General features: G+C 40.7%; 1 protein-coding gene and 1 long non-coding RNA gene across 5 annotated transcripts in view; both read left to right on the top strand.

Moving 5' to 3' along the window:
• LOC121925272 overlaps positions 1 to 18,950 on the top strand; it is a 23,407-nt gene extending 4,457 nt beyond the window's left edge. The window contains exon 2 of the long non-coding RNA XR_006102835.1: positions 17,037 to 18,950. This is a non-coding gene — a long non-coding RNA (uncharacterized LOC121925272). The remainder of the gene's footprint in view (positions 1 to 17,036) is intronic.
• PPM1L (protein phosphatase, Mg2+/Mn2+ dependent 1L) overlaps positions 1 to 22,197 on the top strand; it is a 300,090-nt gene that overhangs the window by 109,995 nt on the left and 167,898 nt on the right. The window lies entirely within an intron of this gene.

Here is a 22,197-nt window from a genome sequence, read left to right as displayed (position 1 = left end):
TGTTATTATTACTTACCCACCTCTCCCCATGGATTCTGGTGAGGAACAACAACAACAATTAACAGACAAACAACATCAGTTAAAAAGACATCAGTTAAAGCACACATTGATTGAAAGGACAAATAAGAGAGAGGTATACATATCAAAATAATCATTCATTGTTTAAAATTCACAGTTTAAAAATCGATAGGCTTTAGGCCATTAATCAATTGTTGTAGAAGGCTCTTTTAATGGGGGTAGGTAGGTTGCATGTTCCCCTTTTGACATTTTTAAATGTTTCCAAACTGTATTCATTTAATGCTTGACTTTAATATGTTTTCTTATTTAACCCTTTTGAAGTTTTGTTTGCTACTAGAATTGAGGGGTTTTAGTAACATTTAGTAACATTACAGAACCAGTGTGGTGTAGTGGTTTGAGCTGTGGACTATGTCTCTGGAGATCAGGGTTTGAATCCTGGCTCAGCCATGTAAACACACTGGGTAACCATGGGCAAGTCACACTCTCTCAGCCCCAGAGGATGGCCATGGGAAAAACCCCTCTGAAAAAAATTTGTCAAGAAAACCCTGTGGATGGCCAGAGGTCAGGAATGACTTGAAGGCAAACAACAACAGCAGTAACATTTTGCTTTAATTCATGGGGTAAAGGTTGGATTTTAACTAAAAACAAATAATCTAGTAACATCCGCCCTTTCTTTAATCTCTTCTGGCCAAATAACCTTACTGATTTTAGGGTTCTCACATTCAGGAGTTTGTCTTCAAGTTTTGTTTTGTCCAGAGTCCCATTCATACTACACATTCGTACTACTCACTTTGATTTCACTTTAACTATCATAGCTGCATCCTGTGGAATGCTAGAATTTTTAGTTTTGGGAGGCAATAATGTTCCCTGTCCGAGTAATATAAATTAATACCACTTGCTAAATTGCAAATTACATGATTCTAAAGACGGAAGCATGACAGCTGACAAGAGAACATACCCATATACAGTACAGTAGTTATATAGTGTGAATTGGTTCCACATCTCTGGAGGCTGAATAGGACTGCACACTGCAGAAATAATCCAGGTTGACATCCTTTAACTGCCCTGGCCCAATGCTGTGGAATTCTGGGAAATGTAGTTTGTTGAAGCACCAGAACTCCACTGCTGAATTAATACAGTTTTGACACTGCTTTAACTGCCATGGCCTAATACAATGGAAGTTTGGAGTTCGGAGTTCGGTGAGATATTTAGTTTTCTGTGTCAGAGAGCTCTGGTGCCACAGCAAACTACAAATTCCAGAATTCCATTGGGCAGCCATGATAATTAAAGTGATGTCAAACTGCATGAATTTATTAGTGTAGCATTAGCCCCACATGATTAGTTTTTATATTAAATCTTCTATCTTCCCTTCTCTGCCCACAGAAATTAGCACAGGAAGATTTCTAGTTATCAATAGCTTCCTTTTACATCTGGAACAGGAAACTATAATTTTGAGATTACAAAATGAATATTGTGTTGGACAAAGCTGGTGTTTTACTCCCTTCAGTTGAGTCTACCACAGTACTTGAGAACTTATGAAGAATATCAGGAGAGGAGGAAGAATAGTAGAGAATTAGTTTGGCACTTCATGTGAATTGTGGCCAAAGGAGGGTACAAGCGGAGGAGAGTTCAGGGAATGGTAAAAAAGGAGACGAATGTTAACAGAGTGAACTGAGTACTGTGAGTCAGGCTAGTGTAGAATATGTTAATAGAGAAGCCTTGGAATATAACACTAAACTTTAGTGTTTAACCATAGCATACCCTCCAACTGTCCCAATTTGGCAGAAGACAGACCTGATTAATTTTCTGTTGTCTCAGTTTTTCAACTCCTTTTAAAATGTTCCAGTTTCGCTCTCCTCCTCCCACCATTTCCCCCTTTATCTTCATCGTATTTCAGTTGCTGGAAACAGAGTTCAGGATGTAAAAGTAATTTGCACCCAATTAGTTCAGCAGGAAGGAGAGAAAGGGGGGTGAAATCCTGTGTGTATGTTGTGTGCATTTAGGTCCTCTCTGACTTATGGTGACCCCAAAGGCTTTTCATGGGGTTTTCTTGGCAGGATTTGTTCAGATGAGATTTTCCATTGCCTTCCCCTGAGACTGAGAGCATGCGGCTTACCCAAGGCCACCCAGTGGCTTTCATGGCCAAGTGGTAATCAAACCCTGGTCTTCAGAGGTATAGTCCAATACTCAGACCACTATTCCACACTTGAATCTTGCCCTTCCCAATAGGCTCAGGCAACGGCAAACTGCCTATCTTGTGTGTTCTTCCTTATTAATAGCTTTTGCCCTCTTGACCACACTCTGATGATACTTGGCCACACATGTCCTGGTTTCCATCTATGAAATGCTACTGCCTGAGAGTATTTTGCCAGGAGATTTATTTGGGTTCAAGCCATGTACCATAAATCCACAGACAAACACAGAAGGGCTAAAGTGTCTGGCAGGAACTCCAAAGCAAGATAAGGAATCCTGGAAATGTGTTCTGGCATAGCTATGTTGGTGGCTCCCATTCTTTGGTCCTCCAAGTGTTTTGGACTTGAACTCCCAGTCAAGGTTTCATAGAATCATAGAGTTGGAAGAGACAACAAGGGCCATCCAGTCCAGCCCCATGCCATGCAGGAAATCCAAATCAAAGCATCCCCAACAGATGGCCATCTAGCCTCTGCTTAAAGACCTCCAAGGAAGGAGACTCCATTACACTCCGGGGGAGTTTGTTCCACTGTCGAACAGCCCTTACTGTCAGGAAGTTCTTCCTAATGTTGAGGTGGAATCTCTTTTCCTGTAGCTTGCATCCATTGTTTTGGGTCCTGTTCTCTGGAGCAGCAGAAAACAAGCTTGCACCCTCCTCAATGTGACATCCTTTCAAATATTTAAACAGGGCTATCATATCACCTCTTAACCTTCTCTTCTCCAGGCTAAACATCCCCAGCTCCCTGAGTCGTTCCTCATAGGGCAAGGTTTCCAGACCTTTCACCATTTTAGTCGCCCTCCTCTGGACACGCTCCAGTTTCTCAATGTCCTTTTTGAATTGTGGTGCCCAGAACTGGACACAATATTCCAGGTGGGGCCTGACCAAAGCAGAATACAGTGGCACTATTACTTCTCTTGATCTAGACACTATACTTTTATTGATGCAGCCTCGAATTGCATTGGCCTTTTTAGCTGCCACATCACACTGTTGACTCATGTTCAACTTATGGTCTACTTGGACTCCTAGATCTCTTTCACCCATCCTATATCTGTGCATTTCATTTTTCTGCCCTAAGTGCAGTACCTTACATTTCTCTGTGTTGAATTTCATTTTGTTAGCTTTGGCCCAGCTTTCTAGTCTATTCATATCATTTTGAATGTTGGTCCTGTCCTCTGGAGTATTAACTATTCCTCCTAATTTGGTGTCATCTGCAAATTTGATAAGTGTGTTTCTGGGAATCGAAGTCCAAAACATCTGGAGGACCAAAGATTGGGAACCACAATCCACAGACGGGCAGTGCTTTTATTTGGCTCAACTACAGTACCACGATAGTGTGAAAGTTTTTTAGTTCTGCAGAATTCTTCATGAAACTAGATGGTGAAAACATTTGAGGGCTTGGGAACAGAAAACATGTAAGTCCAAAAATTAGGTTAAGAGGGGCATATAGCACTGATCCCCAGATTTTTATATATCATAGTTTATACTATATCCAAACTTGGACAAACTCTCAGACACTATACTGCAGTAGCTCATTAATGAATGACAGCTACACAGCATTGGGGCTTGATAGATTGCATCCTAAATATAAAACCTGTGTCGTGGGAAATAAGATAACCAGGACAAGATAACCTCCAAAACATCAGTATTTTTCCCTTATGTTCAGAGGTTAATCACTATTTGGAATAGCTATGCTTCAGGGATAGAATTATATTTTATAATGAAGGACTGTTTGTGTGTCTATAATAGTTATTTATTTTTATGGTTGTGTTTTGGGGGTTTTGGTATGAGAGGGGAACTAAAATACTGACTACAGCGGGACTTTGAGCATTATGTGGCAGATTTTTGTTTATTAGGGAACTTGTAGTATGTCTTTCTGTCTCCAGAGTAGACTTCTTCAAGACAGTATAGAATAAAATTATAAAAATAACAGTGAAACAGTAATAAATCCATACAATTAAAACCATACTGATAAAATTCATCAAACATAAAAAGCAGCAATTTAAAACCAGAACCAGAAAGAGATAGGGGAAAGAAAAAGAGATCCTGTGCAGTCTTGCATGCTGCACTGCGGGAGAGGAAGGAAATAAACAAATAAAAGATTTATTGAGAAAGACATGCTCTGAGATGGCGGTTGAATACTACCAGACTATGCCTTCTGGGCAGGAAGCTTCACATTCCGGGTGCCATAGCAGAAAAGGCCCTGTTCTGCATCCTTACGACCCATTCCTCACATAGCAAAGGGATGCACAAAATAACCTCTGATTAAATTTAAAGGATCTGAACACTTAAGGCAGAAAATAGAAGAGCTATCACAGAATTAGGGGTATTCTGCCTGTTCTTCAGGTTAAGACGCATGGTGATAGTGTTCATAAACATTTTAGTACTTGGTTGATTGCTTGTTTTTTTAATCCAGAAGACTGCAAATCTTAGAGAGGCTTTGGTTGTGTGTAAAAAATCCCAGTATGTGAAAAACCATGTAAGTGCATGCTATGAACAAACAGCTTGTGATTTTCTCACATTGGAGAAAATGGCCGCTACTTGTCAGCCATTTTGTGCATATCAACTCTAAAGAGGACTGAAGTGATTAGATTGAAATGTGAAAGCTAGTATATTTCTAACCAGAAATTGGGAACCGGGGAAGCTTAAGGAGACACTAAGTCAAAAGCTCATCTGATGAGTCTGATGCAGCAAGGTATTAGCATTCATATTTAACTCTTTTCCTCTGTGGTTCAGCTTATAAACTCTGTGGCTGGAGCAAGCTGCATGCCAGCTTTAAGATGTAAATCTTCTGTGTGATTCTAAGTTGATTCTTTACACTTAAAAAGCTATTTCATTTAAGCATCTTGAACTGCTGAACATGCTTGGACTCCTCTTCATGCAGTCAGATCATTAAAATTGGTATGAGAGCAATCTCTAGAAAAGCCTTTGCCATCTTTCATTAATATAAATTACATTTTTTGGTAGAAATGGTGTGGGCTTGTAGTTTATTTAAGAGAAATGTTGTGTAGTTTCTAAAGCTAACAAATATATGTGTGATAATTGGAATAGTTTATAACCTGTCTGGTTATTTCTAAAAATAATGTAAGATATAAATTAGAAAAAAAAAGCTTATGATGCACATTGAGTATAATGCTTATCATTTTTCTTTTTTCTGTAATTATTTTTCTAATGTCCCTGCAGTGAAAGAAATAATACATGAACTTCAGTAATTGTATGATAATAAACAGAACAGTATAAAATTCTTAATCTACTTTCCCTCTCTCTATATATAGGCCTGTCATTTAAACTAGAGTCAGCATGGTTTAGTGGTCTGAGCACTGGAGTACAACTCTGGAAACCATGGTTTTAATCTCTATTTCACCAGGGAAACCCACTGGGTGACCTTGGGCAAGTCACACTTTCTCAGCATGGAAGCATATGTTCCATCAAGCCATGTCTTCCTGAGTAGGGCATTCCATAACAGGCACCACAACCAAAAGAAGCCCTGCTTTTCATATTCAGTAGCCATAACTCTTTTGGTGAAACCACTCAAAACTTTTCTTTCTCTATACATGTCACTTCCACCTTAACTCACGATGTTTAAGAGGGTATCATACTGTGGAAAGCACAGGAACAGGGGGAGGGAGGAAAGAATGTTCAAATTCTATATTAATGGTAATTAACATCTGGACACTAGTTTCTAATTATGCCAAGATATTATAACTATCCAAGCAGAGGTCATCTCTTTATCTCTTAATAGTGATGGATCAGCTTAGTGAGGGCACATATATCCTCTACGCATAGGGTTGCCATATCCCACCTGGGGGCGGGACTTTCCCGGTTTTGGGCGGGCCCACACGGTCCCGCCCCGGGTTGCCCCCGCCCCCGGGATTTCCCCTACCCCCGGGCTTTGTTGCAAAGTCTGCAACAGCAAGGGCGGGGGAAAGAGAGAGGCCTGTGTAGGCCTCTCTCCTTTGGCAGGGGGGCTTCCCTCCCCTCTTTGGCCCCGCTGGAGCCGAGGGAGGGAAAGAAACCTCGCCGAGGCCAGACTTCTTTCCCTTCTTGGGCCCCACCGCCGAGGACGGAGCCCAAGCGGGGGGGAAAACCTCGCCTCAGTGAGGATTCTTTCCCTGCCTGGGCTCCACCGCTGGGGATGGCGCCCAAGCGGGGAAAGCAAGCCTCCCTGAGGGGAGGATTCTTTCCTCTCCTGGGCTCCGCCGCCAAGGACGGAGCCCAAGCGGGGGGAAAAACCTCGCCTCAGCAAGGATTCTTTCCCTGCCTGGGCTCCACTGCCGGGGACAGAGCCCAAGCGGGGAAAGAAAGCCTCCCTGAGGGGAGGATTCTTTCCCTGCCTGGGCCCCGCCACCGAGGACGGAACCCAGGCAGGGAAAAAAGCCTTTTCCTCTTCTTTCTCCTCCTTTTCATCTTCCTCTTCTTCTTCCTCCTCTCCTTCTCCTCCTCTTCCTCTTCTTCCTCCCCTTCTTCTTCATCTTCCTCCTCTTCTTCTTCTTCTTCTCCTCCTCTTCTTCCCCTCTTCCTCCCCTTCATCTTCCTGTCTACTTCTTCCTCCTCCTCCTCTTTTCCCCTCTTCCTCCTCCTCTTCTTCTCCTCTTCCTCCTCCTCTGCTTCTTCCACTCTTCCTCCTCTGCTTCCCCCCCTCTTATTTTTATATTATTTTTCCTATTCTTTCTCCTTCTTTTCTTCTTTCTCCTCCTCCATTTTTCTTCTCCCCCCTTCTTCCTCCTCTGTTGTTGTTGCTGCTGTTCTGTGTGCCTTCAACTCCTTTCCAACTTATGGCGACCTTGGTTATGGAATAAGCAACTGAAATATGTAATAACCTATGTTAAATATATAACCATGTTAAATGTTTAACCCAAAGGTATTGGTTATGCAATAAGCCTCTGAAATATGCAAGAAGCCATGTCAATTGCCCCAATGTGCTGTTGTGTGTTTTGGAATTGGGGGGGTGGGTGTTTGGCCAGAAAGGGAAGTCCATTTCTGCCATCTGTCTAGGAATAATGCCCAAATGTCCTCCATTTTGATCATGCCTAAGAAACATGCATTTATATTAACATTTTTTAAAAAAAAATCATCAAATTTTTTTGTGTGTCCCCCATTTTAAAAAATGTGTCCTACATTTGAAAATGTTGTCCTACATTTGTCCTACATTTGTCCCGGTTTGGAGGTCCTGACTTATGGCAACCCTATCTACGCATGAAGAAAATCACACTTTCTTAGGGTTGCCATAATTTTCTACTATAAACTGGGACAAAATGTAGGACATAATTTAGACCAAAATGCAGGACAACTGTAGGATAAAATTTAGCCAAAAATGTAGGACATTTAAGAAAAATGGTGGACCTTAAATGTCCTACATTTTTGGCTAAATTTTATCCTATAATTGTCCTGCATCTTGGTCTAAATTATGTCCTACATTTTGTCCCGGTTTATAGTAGAGAATTATGGCAACCCTACAAGGTGCCTTAAGCTGCTTCATAGTATTTAAGGTCAAGACCATGAAGAATTCTAGATTCATTTAATCAGGTTGATTTGTGTTCTGAGTGGAACTTCCTGTGTGGTTGCAGCTGTTTGTTCAAGTTGTATGGGTCCATTAACTGTTGTTAGTTTTGCTAGCAAAGTATGTCCAAACAGAAGAAGATGTGCAGATCTACTGCATTCTTTGTAAAGTGTATGAATTACTACTTTTCTTCTGAATCTCTGTAAATAAAACTGAAAAAGGTACACTTCCAGTTCAAAAGGAAAGCCACCTTTCTTTCATAATGTAGGCTTCCTTTGAACATAGTTTCCAAAGCTTATCAGGGATACCTATAGAGGTTGACTGAAAACACCTTCAGCAAAGACTATGGAGGAGAGCAAGTTGTGAAACAAAGGAAAAAGTGGGAGTGGGAGTTTGCAATGGGAAGATATCCCCCATGAAACATTGTTTTTAAGAAGTAGAGAAAATGAGGGAGGAAAGTTCAGTATGTATCTCTGCAAGATGTTAACAAGCAGAAATGATAAAAACAATATTTGTTAGATCTGAAAGAATTTGTATTGGCATTAAAAGGATGTCTGCTATTTTTTAAAAAAATATCCACAGTGGCATATGGTTATTCTGACTTGAGATTGCTATAAGCATAAAGTAACCACATGGCATATCTACCAAATGATCAACACAAATATAAATATTAGGATGAAGAATATAAAGAATGCCACATATAGAAAGGTTTGTTATCATATAATTATGTTGTGTGTGTATGTATGTATGTATATGTGTATGTATATATCTGTGCATCTATGTACCTTCAACAGAATTGTACATTCACAGGGTGGCAGACAAAGAAGTAAGGAACAAGTTTTTAAAACCCACAACAAAATAAAAGCCTGTAAATTCTGGTAATAAACCAGTAAATAGACGGGACACTCAAAATTTCTCATACCTAGAGAGAGATGGAGGCTATCAGCAATTCTTAGAAAAGCTTAGAAAAAAGAGTGTTTTGTTCCTGTTGCCTTATTATAAATAATCTTAAATCAACAAACAAATCAAAACAAAAAATTCTGAAACAGTCCAGTTAACTGTTACATGAAATGTATAAATGAGTTCGATTCAGATTTAGCCATGCTTAGAGCAGACCTTTTTAAATCAATAGTCAGTGCTCTCCCATTTTATTGACGGATTGTTGAGGGAAGGGGCAAACTGAATATAAATCAGTGATCTTTGACTTTCTTTTCGTTTGAATTGAAAGCTTTTGAACGTACTCTTGGCCTTGTCAGCTCTATTTCATCATATAGACCAAGAAAAGAGTCATGTTGCACAACATCTGTTAAAAATTACTGCCTTGTAAGTCTATATTATTAATAATAGATAATGACTTGGTTCTGTTTTTGGACTGTGGATTGAACCGTCTGAGATTTTATGGAAGGTGTAAGACCAGACCAGGCTCTTAAATTCAGCAAACACCTGCTGACAGTAGAGATGCACAAACATCCTTGTACTTGCCCTGAAAGGGGTCATAGCTTTGCACACATTTCAAGATTATGTTTCTCCATGTAAGCCAAAGTGCTGCTTTTGACCTACATATCCATCAGCAGGGCATCAGAAGGGTGTCTTCTTTCATATGAACCTGCTCATTCATTTAGCCCAGGGGTGGGGGTGTGCAGTCCTTCAGATATTGTTGAACTGCACATCCTAGTTGGCACATCAGTAGGAAGAAATGTCAGGAGTTACAGTCCAAAAACATCTAAAGAACCAAACTTTGCCCATCATAATATAAGTCATCACCAGAGACTCTGTTCCAGGTTTCCCTTTCTTCAGATCTTATACAGGTTGTAGTAGGAGCCTTTTTAGTGGTGGTACCCTTCCACCTTTCCTCCTCAACCATTGCCCAACCTTCTCCTCGGGAGAAACACTTTCAAGTTACCCTGTCATCTGGACACCCTCTTTTATGGCCACACTCTACCAAAGTTTTGTCTTTTTCATCTTTTAACAAATCTTGTGATTTTCCTGAGCCTGCTGATATCTCCATATTGTTCTTTGAATTATGGTGACCCTGTGAATGAAACCCCTTCAAGTCACCCTCTCATCAACAGCTCTGCTTAGGTACTGCATAATTAGAGCTTTGCCTTTCTTGATTGACTATAAAATGATCTTCATAAACAAAACAAAAATAATGACCATAGAGGAGCTACATTAATTCAACCTAGATTATGAAGAAATCAAAATAGTCTAAGATTTCCCGTACCTTGGATCAAATATTGAACAGAACGGAGACTGCAGTCAAGAAATCAGAAGACTAGGAATGGGAATAGCAGCTATGAAAGAACTAGACAAGGCCCTAAAATGTAAAGATATACAATTGAACACTAAAGTTAGAATGTTATATGGGAGCAAGTCAAGGGGGAGGTTAACACCATGAGTCACCGCACTGGGTGATACCAATCCTGGTGATGCTACTGGCACTAGTAAAACACTTCTGAATGAAAACCTCACAATAACCCCACAATAAGACAATCCAAAATGAAGCATGTCCCATAATCTATTCCATTTTGTCATTCTTAGCTTTCCCTTTCTCTTTGTTGCTTAGGAGTTTATCACACAGGAGGAATTTCTCTTAATTTTGAATGAAAAGAAAGTGAGTACAGAACACATTCATGTGAATTTGCTAGTTCAGCGAATTTACGTGAATTTGAATTGTGTTCGAACTGATTTCTCATTGCCCAAAAATAGCTTGCCATTGCCCAAAATTGCGTGTGGTAGTCTATCGTGCAATAACGTGAAACCCCAAGATTGCGTTCGGACTGACTTACCATTGCCCAAAATTGCATGTGGTAGTCTATCACGCAATAACGTTAAACCCCATGATTGCATTCGGATTACCATTGGATTATACTTCCAATTTCCCTTGTCTGATAAACTCCAGTGACTTTCTATGTTTCTCTCTTTCCTCTTTTTCCTTGTTCTCTTTCTTTTTGTCCCCTTTGCTCTCCTCAGATTCCTCTCTTCTATCTCCAACTACTTTCCTTCTTCCCTATCCCTGCAAAGAAATTCATTTTTTATTAAAGCCTCCAGTGGTAGATTTTTAAAAGCCGCATTGCTATGCATTAAGGTGATTTTTCACAAGGATTCTTCCATTCCAACAGCAACCCTCACATGGCTATCCCCCACCTTGCAATCATTATAATTTTTAAAGCCTCCTTTAGTAACTGCAGTGGCTAGAAATTGCACACCTTGGCAGTATAATAATCTTCTCTTTTGGTATACAGGATTTAAAAAAAACAAAAAACCCCACACATGATGAAGTTGCTGTATTGCATACTCCTACCTAAATACCCTAAATGCCCCAGATCCTTCCTGATCTTAGAAACTAAGTAGGGTCAACCCTGGTTAGTACTTGGAGGGGAGATTACCAAAGAATACCTGGTGCTGTAGGCTATATTTCAGAGGAAGGAACTGGCAAAACCACTTCTGACTATTCCTTGCCTAAGAAACCCCTATTAAATTCATGGGTTGCAATAAGTTGACAGGTTACTTGAAAGCACATGCACACTGCAGATGGCTAGCAGTTCCTACATAAAGTCAAAAAGAACACTGATCTGCAGCCAGTAAAGATTCAAAAATAACCTTGGCATATGGAAAGGTTAAAATCCAAACCACTTCTTAATCACATCCGTGGTACTAGATTAGGAAATATGCACCTTTATTCGAGGTGCTTTTTTCTAAGTATCAATCCTTCTTTTTGAGAATGGAGCATTGTTATCTCTGTGTGCACAAACCTTGCAGTCACACAAGGCGGAGCAGTACCTACTATCACTTTCTTTTCCTCTTGGCCCATTAGTTAGTTATGAAGCAGACTCTTTTTTGACATGCAATCTCAAAGAACTGATGGCTTTTGAAAGGGCAGACACCAGGATAACAAAGGGCCTGAGCTAAAATATATAGTTGCCTGACAAATATAGCATTCTCAAGGACTGAAATCAAGCGGTTTCAGCAGTTTCCTTCTACATTTTTCAGATAACTCCATGTGACTCTTTATAGATTGAATTTAGGTAGACAGAAGATCACATTTATACATCATCCAGCTAGAAATTCACTATATTTTTAGCTGAAGGATATTATCACTTTGATAAGATTCCATCATTTCAGTTTGAACAAAAGTTATGTTTAATCAGCCAAAGTTATATCTTGGCCCATGTAACTATGAAATGATAAACCATCCTAAGATTAATTTATTTTATTTTATTTCCTACCTTTGTCTCAATACGGCACCCATTGTAGCTAGACTTGTCATGGCTACATCCTATGAAATCCTGGGATTTGTATTTTGGCAAGGTATTCAGCCTGGTCTGTCAGAGAGGTTGGGTGCATCACTAAACTAAAACCCACAGGATTCTGTAGTACAGTTTCATGGCAGTCAAAGTGGTGCCAAACGGTATGGAAACACCCTTGGATAAGCATGAAGACAATAAAATGGCAGCTGGTGGCTTCCATGTCACTGGGAGTGGTAACTCCACTTTGGATTTTAGAATGACCTTTAACTGAGTTCTCCAGTGAACTCAACCTGTTTTGAAGTTAGGATGCAGCACGTTGAATAGCTACTTTAAAATTCTGACTAAGCCTGGAATGTATTGAGCTGCACCAAACGAAAAAATAAATCTGAATATTTGGCATATTATTTCATTGAAATTATCTGAAGAAAATAGCATCTATTAGCAGAAATGTTAATGGCTGCTAATTAAAACCACCACCAATCAGGGCATAGAAATGCCTGGCTCCATATTAAGTTGGCCACAGGTGTATCACTGAAATGGATAAATAATCTCACTTGCTATTGTGGTTACACATGGACTAGCACTGCCACTTTGGATGTTTTCCAATATCTGCTAGTGGCAGCTGGTAATACTGAGTAGAGGGGAGGAAACGCACAATGTAGTGATCCACTTGGAGTACCTTCCTCAATGTCACAGCGTTGTCACCTTTCCTACTGCAGCTTTCCATTGCAAGTATAGCCATCCAACTCTGCTCTGAAATAGGAAGGTGATATGCAGGACTGAGAGTTGCTTCTTATGTTACCCTATAAAGGCATCCTGTCATGCACTCATAATTTGAAATCAAAATCTGTTATGCATGTAAACATGCAAAATCTTGGGAAAGAATATAAGCCTGGCAACTCTACAGGTGCCCCTTCTTCTAGCCAGGACTATACTGCTTCCACATTATTTTCTCTCTCTCTGTACTGAGCTGACTTGTCCCCTATCCTAGTGCCCTGGTCATACTTCATCCACTATTTTGCCAGGTGGCAACAGAAAGCAGCCCTTCTGCCTATTTTGTTATTTTTAACCTTTTAGTCAGTAATTTGCAGTGTATAGCAAAATATTCACTGGGGAGGCTTCAATAGTGTTCACAATCATTTTCTTTTTCCTTGCATGTTTCCAGTTCAGAAGCAGGCACTTCACTGTTCTGTATGCCCTCCTGGCTAAGGATGTGTTTGCACCATACCATTATATATATTCCATACCATTTTAACTGTCACACCTACATCTAAGGCATCCAGGGATTCATAGTTTGAGAATTCTCTGTTAGAAAGTTCTAGTGCCTCTCTACAGAAAATTGTAACTACTGCACCAAATCACAAATGGATTTTGTAACAGGGTGCACTGATCCTTAAAGTGGCATGAAACTGATACAGCTAATACAACTGCAGATGTATGCATGTACATGTATACTTTCAAGTTACCTGTTAAGCTGTGGCAACCCCATTAATTTCATAAGATTTTCTTAGGCAAGCAATACTCAGAGATGATTTTGCCAGTTCCTTTCTCAAAACATAGCCTACAGCCCCTGGTATTCACTGGTAGTTTCCCATCCAAGTATGAGGGCTGGCCCTGCCTGGTGTCCAAGAACAGATGGGATCTGTTTAAATATTAAAAAGAAAAGTTCAGAAAAATATTCTGTGGTAGCTAGGGTGAATCCCAGTGTGTGGTTTGCCCATACCAAATATTTTACCACTGGATCTGTCTTTGTCACCATGTTCTGTCATTTGCCACTCTTTCTCTCCTGATAGTGATTTGGGCTGGGATGTCTTGTTCCCCAAAATTAGGGCTTAGCAGAGTCACCAGAGAATTTTAGAAATATAGCACTCTGACCTAAAGCTGGTTTCTCATCTTGTGGAAAAAGTCACGAGCAAATATTTTATATTCATCAAGGCAGCTCTTCTATGTGCTATATAAAGAACCTTTCCAAGGAGTGTCTGTGTAAGTTGTAGAAATAGATCAGTACATTTGGAAGCAGCAGCTTGGATAGAAGCCCTTAAGACTGACTCAGGAACCCTTATGGGATCAATGCCCATCCTGAGAATAGCTTTTATGACATTAAACACCAGCCTCACTCAGTATTTATTAGAGTTTCCTGTGATGATATTACAGTACTGTATTACGGATGGAAGATACTTTGAATTGCAATAAAACAGCATTTATGTTTTCAAAATTAGAAGAGATAGATGTTCTGCTCAGAGCACAGAAAAGTCCCCTTGTTGGACTGCGATCCTGATTCACAGTTCTGGCTGGGGAATTCTGAGATTTGTAGTCTAAAAACATAATTTTTCCAAGCTTGGTTTCTGCTAGCAGAAAACTAGGAAAGGATGGTAAATAGGTTTGCAGTCTTCATAATTGGCCTGTTAATAAAAGCAAAACTAAAGAATACCCAGCACAAGCTGAGCTACTGCAGTTTCATGGAAGTTAAATACAGAAGACCTAAGCTGCATCCATACTGGAGTTATTTCTCCAGTGTGGATGCAGCCCTAGAAGAGCATTTTTTGGAGATGGTGCACTTAAGTCCTCTGACTGTCAGTTGTCTCTGCTATTTTTCAAAAAACTTCCTTTGCAAAACATGACTGCCAGTTGGATATTCAAAATCAGAACTTTGTCAAGTCTGAGATTACTATGCATTATCTTGGAAACTTACTTTAAAAACCAAAGCACTGTTCTGCACATCTAAAACAATAGAGAATAATTAATGGCAAGTAAAACTGCCTTTGAGAGCCAGCATTTTGTAGTGGTTTGAGCACTGGACTAGAACTCTGGAGACCAGGGTTCGAATCCCGGCTTGGCCATGGAAACATACTAGGTGACCTTGAGCAAGTCATACTCTCTAAGGCGCGTTACGGACTGCCCAAAATGGGCGGTCTGCCGCCGCTGCCAGTTGCTGCGTCCGGGAACCGCAGCGGCCAAACCGCACGGTTCTCGGGTGCAGCCAGAAAGAAGCGCCGAAATGGCGCTTCTTTCTGGACCCCGGAAGTGGCGCCACAAGGCACTAGTCACGCACTCGCGGCATCCGGACGCTATGCGTCCGTGACGTCAAAATGGCAGCCCCCGTGTGGACGGGCGCCGCCATTTTGTACGGACTAAACATGCCCCTTCTCAGCCCTAGCACGCCCCTTTGGCGCGTTTGTAACGTGCCACAGTCTCGGAGGAAGGCAAAGGCAAACTCCCTCTGAACAAAATCTTGCCAAAAAACTCTGTGACTTTAGGGTCGCCATAAGTCAGAAACAACTTGAAAGACACACAACAACACAACAGCAAGAATGTATTCAAAGACTACACTTCCCTATTTGTCATATGTTACGACTTAGGCTAGCCCCAGATTTCAAGGGTTCTGCAAGAGATACCTGGTGGTAACCATCAGGAATAACAGTTAAATGATGTAATTTTTCAGAGCTTAAACCCAGAACCCAGTTTTGAAAAACCAGAATCCCCCAGGTGACTGAGACTTTCTGGAGGTTGTCCAAAAATTCAACTTTTCCAACTGTAGACATATTAGTGGAACTCTACCCTCATACTTTCTGTTCATCTTTTGATGTAGATCCAAATCCATTTCAGAGGCGCTGAAAAGTTTACACATAGATTGAAAAGTTTATTCTGGAAAAGATGACATTTGAATAACAGAAGCTTAATTGTAAATTAAAATGGGCTTGCAAGTTACGATTATTGAAAACTGAAAGAAATATGAACTTCTTAGGTACTATTTGGATACTAGGCTACAGAAAAAGTGTAATATGGTAATGCTCTCATATCAAACATGTAAGAAGCTTTTGCAGATTTGTGGGAACACTGCTGAATTTGGCTAAAACTATAATCATGAGAATGAATTTTATTTTGCATAAGTGATGGGATTGCCCATGTGAAAAGGATGTTTGGAAACAAGTGCTATCTTCTCTACCAAAATGTATGTCTAGTTATAATTTTTGATTTGTTATTTAGATTGCCTTTATGGCCTCCAAAATAGAACTCAGGTCTAATAATAAAATCAAATTGAACAAATACAGTCGAAACATAAGGCACATTCATTTAAAATCAATGCTTTAAAAAATACACAGTTAAGGGGGGGCAGTGTGATGTTGTCATTTGAGTGTTGGACTACAACTCTGGGGACCAGGGTTCAAATCCCTGCTCAGCCATGGAAACCCACTGGGTGACTTTGGACAAGTCACATGTTCTCAGCCTCAGGGGAAGTCAGTGGCAAAAAACCTCTGAACAAGAAACCCCCATGATAGGTTTGCGTTAGTGTTGCCATAAATCAGAAACAATTTGAAGACACACAACGACAATAACAAATAGAAAAAAAGGAGGTGGCCAGTTAAGCTTCCCCTCATAAGAAATTCCTTAGCATGGGAGTGAGCACTGAAAAATCCAGCCAGGAAAACAGTGGAACATCAGATTTATTACTCCTTTGGTAATTCTGGGAATAGCTTACCATTGTATATGGGTATGCTTGAAGAAAACTAATGCAAACTCCAATCACCTTTACTTTGTCTGGCAGTTGACTAGACCATCTTGTGCCTTGTATCATGTTTATAGTTAAAGCTCTTGCAGCCATTTCAGAACAGTGCTTTTCTTTCTGAAAGGAGGGTATTTCAAACCTCCTTCCAGAAACAGTTCTTCAAACCCTAGAATAACAGAATCATAGAGTTGAAAGAGACCATCTAATCCAACCTCATTCTGCCATGCAAGAATACACAATCAAACCACTCCCAACAGATTGCCAGCCAGCCTCTGTTTAAAAACCTCCAAAGAAGGAGACTCCATCATACTGAAGCATTCCATGGTTGCAATAAAATGATTGCAAGAAACATTTTGGGATGTGTTTTCTTTTTACTGTTGTTCTTTCTGTGAAACCATTTTGCAATCAACTTTATAGCAATAAATGTTAGTAAGAGCATTCCCCCCCAATACCCCAGAATAATTTTATGTGCTTGTTTCTGGAGATACAATAGACAGATGATGATTACAGCAGCATAGACAAGATCTGCATTGTCACCCAAACAACTGTTTTCTCTTATACTTCCTTTTTCAGAGGCTGTCAACATGAAATAACCTCCTCTACTGAGTTCAAGATACAATCAAGCCATTTGTTAGCAAGCCCTTAAATTCCGATACCTAAATAAACTGTACTATAGTACTGACCTACTTTATGATAAGATGGAGATTTATAAAGAAGACATTCTTCTGATTCCTGCATAGTATGCTTCGAAGAACAGTAGGAATAGCCTATATCCTTAAGGTCCTGACCAAGCTGGCCATTGTAAAGAGCTACCTGCAAAGACATTAAATACAAATTGAAGTGAGACTGTTAGTTCAATGGTACTCAAACTTTTTAACCTTGGGACCCCTCTTTACATCTACATTTGGACGTTGCACATTCACACCCATACTCAATGTAGTATATGAATAAACATATTTTGCTTATTTAGGGTGCATATTTTCATTAGCCAATTCATGCATATTCATATTTTAACATTTTATAAGGAAATAACATCATTATCGTAGAACTCATGCTGCTTTCTGGGGCAGCAGAACAAACCCACACTCTCCTCTGTCTGACAACCCTTTATATATTAAATAGTACAGAAGTCTACAGAAATCATCCCTCAGTCTTCTCTTCTCAGGCTGAACATGCCCAGTTTCTTTAACATTTCCTCTAATAGTTTTTTGTGGGTTTTTCGGGCTATGGATGCCGGCCATGAAAGCCTTCGACTTCACATTTCCTCTAATGTTTTGTTCTCCATACCTCTTACCATTCTTGTTGCCCATCCCTGAATGTTGCCATCTCTTGTCTATATCCTTTTTAAATTGGGTGAGAGATTATGGGAGTTTCACTCAAGTAGCATATGTAGGCAGGGCCACATATTCTGCATCCATGGGGTAGAAGGTGAAAAGTCTGGTCATCTAGTAATTATCATATAACCTATAGGTACAACAACTTTTACACACACGCGCGCACACACACACGCACACACACACACACTAAATACCTGAGACAAAGACTGGATTTGAGAAATAACAGAGTAGATATATATTGATAGTATAATAGTTTGATTAACATTGGAATCTGTTAAGTTTAAATGCATCTGCGGTTAATATGTATTGTATATACTGGGAATTACTGGATTTTATTTATTAATAAAAATGAATTTAAAAAAAGATCTGGCCATATGTAAGACAAATCCCAATTTTCTCAGTTCTAGCCTATCCATACCCACAGTAAAGTAGTTTCCAACAGAAATGCAATAGTGTATCTGTACAATTGTACACTAGTCTGTTTGCTCATGGTCATATTTAGCAACCACTTGGTGGGATGGTACTAGTAATTATATACAGTTTGGATCATCCTCATGTCTTTACTGGTAATAGAAAAATAATATGTTAATTCATTATTGTATATCCCACACATTTGTTTTGGATCTCTCCATTCCCCAGAGGTTAGTTGCGTTCCTGGCTGTTTTTTAAAATGTAATCTTGGCATTTTGGGCAGCTGTACCAGCAGCTTGGGAATGCTGTCAAAATGAGCTCTTCAGCCTGTGGAAGCCCATCTCAAATTGTTGGCTAATATTCTGAGCAGATTCTGAGACAGTAAAGCCATTTCATTTTTAATTGGATCATCTGGAATTAACAGTTGTGGCTATACCTCAGTTACATTTTTACATTCTTTTGACACACTGCTATATTAATGTAATTGCTAGATAACATATTTTTACAGTTCTGGCACACAAGCCCCTGATTTTTCCAATATGATGCTCTCTGCAACTTCAGGTACCTTAATTTTTCCAGAGACAAATTGGAAATTGCCTGTGAATTAAATGCTCTCTGTTTTGAATGTGTGGTTTGTTTGTTCCACTTGCCCAAACACACTTCCATTTTGTAACATTTTAAGCACAAATATCATATTCCTGAGCCCATGTTTGAAAATAAAATCTGAGCTAGATGTTTACTAGTGGGAAAAAGCTGTTCTTTAATGTAACTCGCTACCTTTTGGGATATGATAAGAGCATTTGGCATTTGATAAAAGCATTTAAGCATCTAGGGATTTGACTTCCTTCTGCTTGGAATGTGAGAAATCATTGTACAGTTGGTCCTTCTTATACACTGATTTTTTTATACATGGATTCAAGCATCCACGGTTTAAAAATGTTCAAAAAAAGTAATAAATGTCAATATCAAACCTTGATTTTCCATTTTTTTATAAGGGACACCATTTTGCTATGCCATTATATTTAATGGGACTTGAGCAGCCACAGATTTTTTTATCCACGGGGGATCTTGGAACCAAACCCCAGTGTATGATGAGGTCAACTGTAACATATTTATACCTTTTTTTGTAAAAAGTGACAAATCTTTTTTGTATCCGAAGCTGGCATTTCTGCTCACTCAAGAGTGGAATCCTATGTCAGGGGGGTGGGGTGGCACAGTCTTCCCTCATCAATGCGCTTCCTGAGCACCTCAAACACTTTTCTGGAGTGTTGGAAGACACACACGCACCCAAGTTTGGGAGGGCTGTGTAAGTTTTTGATATCATTGAATGCCAAAGTCAATATTTCATGCCATCATAGTTCTGATTTTTATGTATGGTTATTAAAGCTTTGAGGAAGAAAATCCATTCGTTTCAAATGTGATGCTGGAGGAGAGTTCTGCTGATACCCTGGACTTCCAAAAAGACAGATGAATGGGTCCAAGAGCAAATTACACCTGACCTGTCCCTAGAAGTCCAAATGACTAAACTGATACTGTTGTACTCTGGATATAAGAAGATATGACTCATTAGAAAAAGCAATAATGGTAAGGTAGAAGGGAATAGGAAGAGAGGAAGATCACATTGGATAGACCTATTCAAGGAAGGCACAGCACTGAATTGCAAGACCTGAGTAGGGATGTTGACATGGTGACTTGGACATCTCCCATTCATAGGGTTGCCATAAATCATAAGTCAAAGATGCCAGTTAACAACAACAAATATTGTAAGGAGGGGAGCCAAAAATCCTAACATATCATGTATGAAAAGTATCATGCTGGATTTTAGCCTGGAAGATTTGAATATGTATTCAAAGAAATAAGTGTATCAGTCTGTTACAGCATGAAAACTCAGAAAGGAACCCACTGGCATCTTTGAGACTCCGTTCCTACCTCTAGGGCAGATTCCAGATGGTGCAGCTGGGGGCCGTGTGCTCCGAGAAGAGGGCGCTTACATCTGGTGTCCCTCAAGAGCCATTCTGTCCCCCATGCTATTCAACATTTATATGAAACCGCTGGGAGAGATCATCCGGAGACACGGGGCACGGTGTTATCAATACGCTGATGACACCCAAACATGCTTCTCTGTGTCTCTGACTGATTCAGTGACTACGGATGGGGTCTCTCCTCTGAACGCCTGCCTGGAGTCGGTAATGGGCTGGATGAGGGAAAACAAACTCAGTTTGAATCCAGAGAAAACGGAAGTACTGGTGATAGGTTCCCCGGGCCCGGGGATGGAAGTTTGTCCACCTGTCCTGAATGGGGTCACACTTCCCCTGAAGGACTCAGTTTGCAGTCTGGGGGTGCTTCTGGATTCGTCGCTCCACCTTACATCTCAGGTGGATGCGACAGTCAGGAGCACTTGTTATCAGCTTCGGCTGATACGCCAGCTGCGACCCTACCTGGGCCGGGGGGACCTTGAAACGGTGGTACATGCTCTGGTAACCTCTTGGTTGGATTTCTGTAATGTGCTCTACATGGGGCAACCCTTGTACCATACCCAGAAGCTTCAATTAGTACAGAATATGGCAGCAAGGCTGGTCACTGGATGCTCCAGGATCAGCCATATAACACCTATCCTGCAAGATCTACATTGGCTGCCTATTCGCTTCCAGGCGCAAAACAAGGTGTTGGTTATGACCTATAAAGCCCTAAATGGCTTGGGCCCAGGGTACTTGGAGGACCGCCTCTCCCCATATAATCTGCCCCACACTCTCAGATCGGCCAGGAAGCACTTGTTAAGGGTTCCTAAGTCAAAATACACCTTGACTGCACAAAGGGCGTTTTCTATCTTGGCCCCGCAGCTTTGGAACTCCCTTCCCGACAAGCTCCACTCCGTCACCTCTCTAGATCTCATTAGGAAGGAACTAAAGACCTTTCTCTTCCGACAAGCTTTCCCCCATGTGTCCTGACTTCACGTTGTTCTCCCCTGTTATACAATGGTTTCATTCAGCTAGCTTGTTTTTTTCTGGTTTTTTTATGCTGGTTCGTATTTTTATAGTGTTTTAACGTAATGAGCTGTTTTTATGATGTTTATACTGTATGTTTTGTATTCTGTTTTGTATTCCTTTTGCTTTGCTGTAACCCGCTTTGATCTACCCTGGAAAAGCGGGCTATAAATAAATAAATTATTATTATTATTAACAGGAAAGAAGGGTTTTTACCAACACAGTTCAAGCTCATGCAAGACATTTCTTCCCAGTGATTTTCAAAGGTGTTACTGGACTCCTTTATGTCTCTTTAGTTGGGCAATATAAGCCTGAAATAAAAAGGGAGCAATGGCGGGGTACAGACCGCCGCCGCCAGTAGGTCCGCGGGGGAGTCGGAGCCTTCACACGGCCCGACTCCCGCGCGGACCGAAAAAGAAGCTCCAAAATGGAGCTTCTTTTTCCGTCGCGTTTGCGACGTAGCGAGGCGCCAGGGGCCTCGTCGCTACGTCACAAGCGGCGCGGCGCGTACGGACGCTCAGCGTCCAATACGCAAATATGGCGCCGGCCATGTAGAAGGGCGGCGCCATCTTGTACGGACAGAGTCCGTACTAGGCCCAGGGGCGTCTATAAGAGACCCCCTTTTTTAAAAATGGGACGTCCAGAGGACGTCCCAAATGGCGGTGCAGAAAGCACCAATGTTTGTAAAATGTCTCTCTTCACCACCTTAAGGCAGCCCTTTCCTCTACCATGCTATGGTGAATGATTGACGCTGGGAATAATTCTATTTGTATATATGTGCAGGTTCCTCCACAGGACAGCTAGGTTCCTCCAGCGTTGAATCAGACTTGGTAGTGCCAGGAGGAGCTCTCCCTGGTCTCAAACCCAACCTTTTCAGGCTTCAGGGAGGAGCTGGTCTAATCATCCTCTTTGCCTCTGCCCCAGCTAGCATGACCAATTGCAGAGTCTCAGAAGCAGTAATAACAATATGCTGCTTGCTTCTTTGCACTACAGCCAAGAAAT

The sequence above is a fragment of the Sceloporus undulatus genome, chromosome 3 (assembly GCF_019175285.1).
Source record: "Sceloporus undulatus isolate JIND9_A2432 ecotype Alabama chromosome 3, SceUnd_v1.1, whole genome shotgun sequence".
In the NCBI taxonomy this organism is placed as follows: domain Eukaryota; kingdom Metazoa; phylum Chordata; class Lepidosauria; order Squamata; family Phrynosomatidae; genus Sceloporus; species Sceloporus undulatus.
This window is presented reverse-complemented; position numbering and strand designations above follow the sequence as displayed.